Source organism: Neomonachus schauinslandi, chromosome 2, assembly GCF_002201575.2.
Source record: "Neomonachus schauinslandi chromosome 2, ASM220157v2, whole genome shotgun sequence".
Classification (NCBI taxonomy): domain Eukaryota; kingdom Metazoa; phylum Chordata; class Mammalia; order Carnivora; family Phocidae; genus Neomonachus; species Neomonachus schauinslandi.
In genome coordinates this window covers 15,896,334-15,904,052 of record NC_058404.1, presented here as the reverse complement: position 1 = coordinate 15,904,052, position 7,719 = coordinate 15,896,334, and the positions used below count along the sequence as shown (strand labels likewise).

General features: G+C 34.4%; 1 pseudogene; it reads left to right on the top strand.

Moving 5' to 3' along the window:
* The first annotated feature begins 3,631 nt into the window (after window positions 1-3,631).
* Window positions 3,632-4,598, top strand: LOC110584129 (annotated as a pseudogene).
* Window positions 4,599-7,719: the final 3,121 nt, after the last annotated feature.

Below are 7,719 nucleotides of genomic sequence, written 5' to 3'. Positions count from 1 at the left end.
AACAAGAAGAAAAACATAAATCCTCTCTACTGAAAGAGACTATCATCCCAAACTTCAATTTTTCTCTACAATTTTTCATATACAATATCCAATATTTGTTTTAAAATATTCAAGACTATGAAGAGACAAGTTACTGTGATAGATAACCAAAGTGAGAAACACAACAAAAATAGACTTACGGGTATCTGGATAATCAGAGACCTCAAAATAACTGTACCTAATATATTTACAGAGATAAACTTACAGAGAATTTTTGTAGAGAAATGGAAATTATTTTAAAAATGAAACTTCTAGAACAGAAAAAACATAATGGGTTTAACAGCTGGAGAGAGAACTAAGGAACTGAAAGATCAGTAATAAATATCCAAAATAAAAGCACAGAGAAACAAAAGAATAATAAATGCAGAAAAGGACTAAGAAACATAAAAGATACAGAGAAAATTTTTATGATATGCATAATTGCTGTCCAGAAGGAGAAGAAAGAAGGAGAATTGGATGGTATTGCTATTTGCCAAGATAACAAATGAGAATTTTCTAAAATGGATGGATGATATCAAACTACAGATTCAAGAAGCACAATAGAACCAAGATGGTAACTATAAAAACGTTTACACCTGAGCCCACCACAGTACAAATGCTGTAAATGAAGGGTAAAAAGGGTCTTAAAAGTAGCAAATAAAAGAAGAAAATTACCTTCAAAATAGTAACAATAAGACTGACAGTTTCTTTTCCAATAGAAACAATAAAAGCCAAAATATCCTCAAAAATGTAAGTGACATTCAGACAAACAAAAATAGAGAGAATTCATCATCAACAGACCTACACTAATGAAAAGATTGAAAGGTGTTCTTTAGTCAGAAAGAAAATGATTCCAGATAGCAGTTCAGAGATGCAAAAGAGCATGAAGAGAAAAATAAAAGATGCACAGAAAAAGAAATATAAATAAATATTGATGATTGCAATCATGGTAATAAAATTTAATGGGGTTGAAATATATAAAAATCTAAATACATGGCAAAACCACTTTGGAAAACAATTCAGTAGTTTCTGAAAAAAACTAAACATACACTATATGTGACCTAGCAATTCCAATATCCATCAAATTGCAACTGTATAAACAAATTGTGGACTATTAACACAGTAGAATATCATTCAGCTATACATAACAGTAAACTAGTGATATCTGTAAAAGCATAAATGAATCTCAAAACATGATGATCTTAAAGAAGTCAAACACAAAAGACTACAAAAACAAACCTATAATAACAAAAATCAGGTCAATAAATACCTGAGCATGAGATGACTTTTCAGGGTTAAGTAAATGTTTTATATCATGTTGGTTTCATGGCTGCATACATTTGTCAGAACTCATCAAACTATATGCCTAAAACAGGAACATTTTATGGAGTGTCAACTCCATCTTAATGAAGTTAATTAAATTGACAAACATATGGAAAAAATAGCATCTAATTTGGGTAAGAAGGTATATACAGTTAAGGTGCTACAAGGTCCTAGCATTCATTGTCCAGGAAGAGATAAAAGTATTTGTATTTGATGTTAATTTTTTCAAAAAGGGTGTATGTAATAATATCTAGGGTAACTACTAAAAGAATAGTAAAATAATGTATTAATACCAAAATAAATGGGAAAATGAAGTAACAGAAACAATCAATTTAAAAGTAAGAAATATAGAATAGGTGGGACAACTGAAAGCAAATGGTAAGATGGTAGATCTGGATTAAGAAAACAACTATATGCTGCTTACAAGAAACACATCGCAAAGGTAAGGACAAGGAAATATTGAAAGTAAGGGAATAAAAAAGAGATGTACCATGTAAACATTAACCAAAAAAAGCGAGGGTTATTATATTAATATCAGACAAAGTGGACTTCAAGGAAAAAAATTATTGATAGACTATTTTATAATAAATAATTTACCAGAAATATGTAATGATTCTAAAACTGTATGCACTTAATAAAATAGCCTCAAAATGTGTAAGGCAAAAAGCAACATAACTTCAGGAGGAAATACATAAATCTACAATCATAGTGTAAAATTTTCACATGCCTTTGTCATTAAGGAGGCAAAAAAATATAGATTTGAACTTCACAATTAACAAATCTGACCTAATTGATATATAAAGAATATTTCACCTAACCCTGTAGATTACATTTTTTAAAATTACACTTGGAATATTTATAAAAACTACCACATGCTAGGTTTAAGTCAAATCTCAATGAAAAACAAAGGATTGAAATCATACAGTTTGTTGTCTGGCAGTAGTGGAATCACATTAGAAATAAATTATAAAAAGATCATTTGAAGATCCCTCCAGGTATGGAAATTAAGAATTATCCTTTAAGGGGCACTTCAGTGGCTCAGACAGTTAAGTGATCAACTCTTGATTTCAGTTCAGGTCATATCTCAGGGTCATGAATTTGAGCATCGCATTGGACTCTGCCCTGGGCATGGAGCCTGCATAAGATTCTCTCTCTCCCTCTCCCTCTGCCCCTAGCCTCCATGCTTGCTCTCTCTCTAACTAAAAGGAAAAAAAAGAAAAGAAAGAATTATCCTTTAAATAACCCATAAATCAATGAAGAAATAACAATGGAAACTAGAAAATATTTTACCGGAATGATAATGAAAATACTGCAAAGCATGTCGGTTGCAGCTAAAGCCATACTTAGAGGAAAATTTATATGCTTACAACACATACAATAGAAAAGAAGAAAAGCTGAAAAGGCAGTGATCTAAGCATCTACCTCAAAAAGTTGGAAAAATATCAAACTCAAAGTGGAAGGGAGGAAATCATAAAGACAAGAGGAGAACTGAATGGAATATAAGATACAGAATAGAGAGGCTCACCAAAACTAGAAGTTGGTTCTTTGAAAAGACTAATAAAGTCCTAAATCCCTAGTGAGATCAAGGGAAAAAAAGGTAAAAATAACCCATGTTAAGAATGGGAATGCGGATGGGGCGCATGGGTGGCTCAGTCAGTTAAGCATCTGCCTTTGGCTCAGGTCATGATCCCAGGGTCCTGGGATGGAGCCCAGCGTCAGGGTCCCTGCCTGCTCAGTGGAGAACCTGCTTCTCTCTCTCCTGCTCCCCCTGCTTGTGCTCTCATGCTCTCTGTCTGTCAAATGAATAAATAAAATCTTTATAAAAAAGAATGGAAGTGGGGACACTGTTATAGATCCTACAAATATTTGAAATATTGTAAGGATATTAAAGCCAATGTTATGTAAATAACTAGAATTTTTTTTTTTTTACCAATGGACAATTTTCTAGAAAAGCACAGTTTATCTAAATGGACACAAGAAAATCTCTACCGGCTTGTAACAATGAAAGAAATGGAATGAATAATTTTAAACTTTCCATAAAAAAAACCCCCAAATCCAGATGACTTCACTGGTGAGTTTTACCAAATAGTTGAGAAAGAAATAATGCCAATTGTACATAAACTTTTCCAGAGAATAGAAAAAGTGAGACACTTTCCATTTTGTCTTCTGAGGCCAGTGTTACCTTGATACCAAAAGCTGATGAGAACATTATAAAAAAGGAAAATAATAGGCCACATTTTACATAATGTGAAAAAAAATTAAGTGAACTATTAGCAAAACAAATCCAGCAATGTCTGGTGAATACACTGTGACCAAAGTGGACTATTCCAGGAAGGCAAGAATGGTTTACCATTTGGGTTGCCCTGGCAGAATGGAGAGAGGTCCTCCGGCTGGAGATACATGTGACACGCTGACTTACTGTGAGCTAGAAATGGTTGTGAAGGATGTCTTCAACAGAGGATTTGTGTTTGGTATAGTCAGTAGATCTGAGAACCCAATCTTGTAGCTGAGTGGAATTTTCTACTTCCAGTCATGCTTCCACAGATACAGGGAAAGCATCAGACAACCTAGAGACCAAATATAAGATCTGTAACGAGGGACTTATTTTCAACCAAAAATGAAGGAGACAACACCCTTGGGGCAGAAATGTCTTTGGAGAGTAAGTTGGTTGAAGGGTTGAAACTGACTCTTGATACCATATTTGTACTGAACACAGGAAAGAAGAGTGGGAAATTGAAGTCCCCTATAAATAAGATTGTTTCTGTCTCAACAGTAATGTTGATATAGATTTTTCTGAACCAACCATTTATGATTGGGTTGTGTTCGCCTTTGAAGGTTGGCTTGCTGGCTCTCAGATGAGTTTTGACAGAGCCAAACCTAAACAGTCACAGAATAATTTTGCCCTGGGTTACAAGGCTACAGACCTCCAGCTGCACCCTCAAGTAAATGATGGCACTGAACTTGGAGGTTCTATCTACCAGGGGCTTAAAATGAGAAGATTGGACCACCAATGAGCCTTGCTTACATAGCTAGCACTAACACCTATTTTGACGTTGCTGCTAACTACACACTGGCTTGTAGAACTCCTTTATCTGCTAAAACAAATAATCCCAGCCTGATTGGACTGGGTTATACTCCAACCTTTCAACCAGGCGTCAAACCAAACCCATCAGCTTTAACTGATTAAAAAGAACATCAGTGCAGGAGGTCACAAGGTTGGGGTGGGATTCGAACTAAGAAGCTTAATGTGGTTTTGAGTAAAGCATCAGTTTTGTCCCTGGAGATGAAGAGACATGAACCTGCTGTGTTTTGGCCTTAAAATTCTCCTGTGCAATTTCAGAAGTGTGAACTTTCTATTTTTCCAAAGAATGGTAATCTTCCCCACACTGAAGTCTACAGACTGGAAGTCCATCCTAAGGTCGGTGCTTGAAGGCATGCCTAGAAGTTGTCATGTTTGTGGTACATTTCAGCCTGATGCTGCAATGTTAGTTTACATGCGTGTCTCAGTGACGGCGTAGTTTCGTCTTGTAAAGGAAATGACCCAATCCTCCAGTCTGTATTTCATGTCTTGCATGTGCCACACCACTTTTTCAAGACTTTTAGAAATATAATGGTCTCTGTGCTGTAATGGAATCCTTGGTTTTACAGCAGAGTAAAATGAAATAAATCCACCATGGGGGCGCCTGGGTGGCTCAGTCAGTCTGCCTTCGGCTCAGGTCGTGATCTCAGGATCCTGGGATTGAGCCTCACATGGGGCTCCTTGCTCAGTGGGGAGTCTGCTTCTCCCTCTGCCCCTGCCCCAGCTTGTGTTCCCTCTCCCTCTCTCTCCCAAATAAATAAATAAAATCTTAAAAAAAAAAATCCATCATGCTTGGAACAAAGAAAGAGAGAATGGTTTAATGTTTGAAAAAAAATGAAATTTGTCACATTAACAGAATGAAGGGGAAAACATCATATTACCTTCTAAATAAATGCTGAAAAAGAACTTGACAAAACTCAATATATATTCATGATTAGAACTTCTAGCAAATATAAATAAAATTGCCTAAATCTAATAAAATGCACCTATAAATAATCTTACACAAGCATGATTAAATATTAAAAGCATTCCCTCTGGAATTGAGAGTGAGACAAAAATGTCCTAGCCAATTTGATAAGCAAGATAAAGAAAGCAAGTATAAGAATATGAAAACAAGGATAAAAACAGCTCCTATTCACAATTTGGTGATGTACATAGACTACCCCAAAAAATCTACAGATAAATTATTAGATTTAATTAGTGAGTTTAGTTAGCCAAGTTATTGGATACCAATATACAAAAACAATTGTATCCATCTAGCCTAACAACAAGCAAAAATTAAGTTTTTTTTAATTTATTTTTGATTGTTTTATTATTGAGGCATAATTAACATTTCAAGTGTGCAACGTAACAACTTAAAAAAAGAAAAAATAAAATACATTGTTAGGTAGATCAGCGTGTAAAGACATGGAAAAAAATAGCCATAATATATTATTAAGTACAAAATTAAGTTGTAAAATACTATATTATAATGGATTCCTATTATTAAAATGAAGTCTATAATATAGGATTACAAGAATTCTTGGAGGATAAAAAACTCCAAACTCACAATGTTCATCTCTAGGGATTACGAGATGAAGGAAAAAGGAATTTCACTTTCTACTTTATATGCATCTTTATTATTCTAATTGTTTCCCAACAAGCATGAACCACTTTTGAAATTCTTAGGACAACAGTAAAATGTTCGAATAAATGCTTTTCTTATTTAAAAAAAATAATGATTTCATATTTGTATATACACTACAAAGAGATCACTACAATGCCTAGTTACCATCAGTCACAATACATAGTTACATTTTTTTCCTGTGATGAGAACTTCTAAGATTTACTCTCTTAACAACTTTCAATTATGCAATATGTTATTAATTATAGTCACTATGCTGTACATTACATCCCATGACTTACTTATTTTATAACTGGAAGTTTGTACTTTTTGACCCCCTCCATCCATTTTGCCCACCCGACTCCTTCTCTCTTCCGGCAACCACCATCTGTTCTCTGTATTTATGAGCTTGGCTTTTTTGTTTGTTCGTTTTTGTTTTGTTTTGATTTGTTTGTTTTAGATTCCACATGTAAGTGAAATTATATGGTATTTGTCTTTATCTGACTTCTTTCATTTAGCATAATGCCTTCAAGGTCCATCCATGATGTTGCAAATGGCAAGATCTCATTCCTATTTATGGCTGAGTAATATTCCATTCTATATATATCTACCCCATCTTTCTTCTTTATTCATCTATCAATAAGCACTTAAGTTGTCTCCACATCTTGGCTATTGTAAATAATGCTGCAGTGAACATGGGGGCGCAGATATCTTTTGGAGTTAGTGTTTTTGTTTTCTTTGGATAAATACCCAGAAGTGGAATTCCTGGGTCATATGTTCTATTCTTGACTTTTTGAGGAATCTCCATACTGGGTCCCTAGTGGCTACACCAATTAACGTTCCCACCACCAGTGTGCACTAGGTCTTTCCCTTTCCTCCAACATGTTTGCTAATGCCTGTTATTTCTTGCCTTTTTGGTGATAGCCATTCTAACAGGTGTGAGGTGATATCTCATTGTGGTTTTGACTGACATTTCCCTGATAATTAGGGATGTTGAACATCTTTTCATGTATCTATTGGCCATCTGGATGTCTTCTTTGGAAAAATGTCTATTCAGTTCTTCTGTCCATTTTTTAATCAGATTGTTTTGCTACTTCAATGGAATGAATTGAGTTTTAAGAGTTCTTTATATATTTGGGATGTTAACCCCTTATCAGATATGATTTGCAAATATCTTCTCCCACTCAGTAGGTTGCCTTTTCATTTTGTTGATGGCTTCCTTTGGTGTCCAGAGGCTTTTTAGTTTGATGTAGTCCCACTTGTTAATTTTTTATTTTGGAAATTAAAAAAAAATCATCACCAAGACAGATGTCAAAGAGCTTACTGCCTATGTTTTCTTTAAGGAGTTTTATGGTTTCAGGTCTTACATTCAAATCTTTCATCCATTTTGAATTTATTTTTGTAGATAGTGTAAGATGGGGGTCCAATTTCAATCTTTTGCATGTAGTTGTCCAGTTTTTCCAACACCATTTATTGAAGAGGCTCTTTTTTTTCCTATTATATATTCTCTTCTTCTTTATCATCGTTTGACAGGAAGTCTTAAACAAGACAGAAAGTATTACTGTAAGGGAAAAGATTGACAAATATGGCTACATTAAGAATTTGTTACTCAACTTTATGTAAATGATATTCTTCCCTGAACGGCTCCCCCCGCCTCCCGGAAAATTGCGCTTGTGAGAGTCATCCATACTTTTTT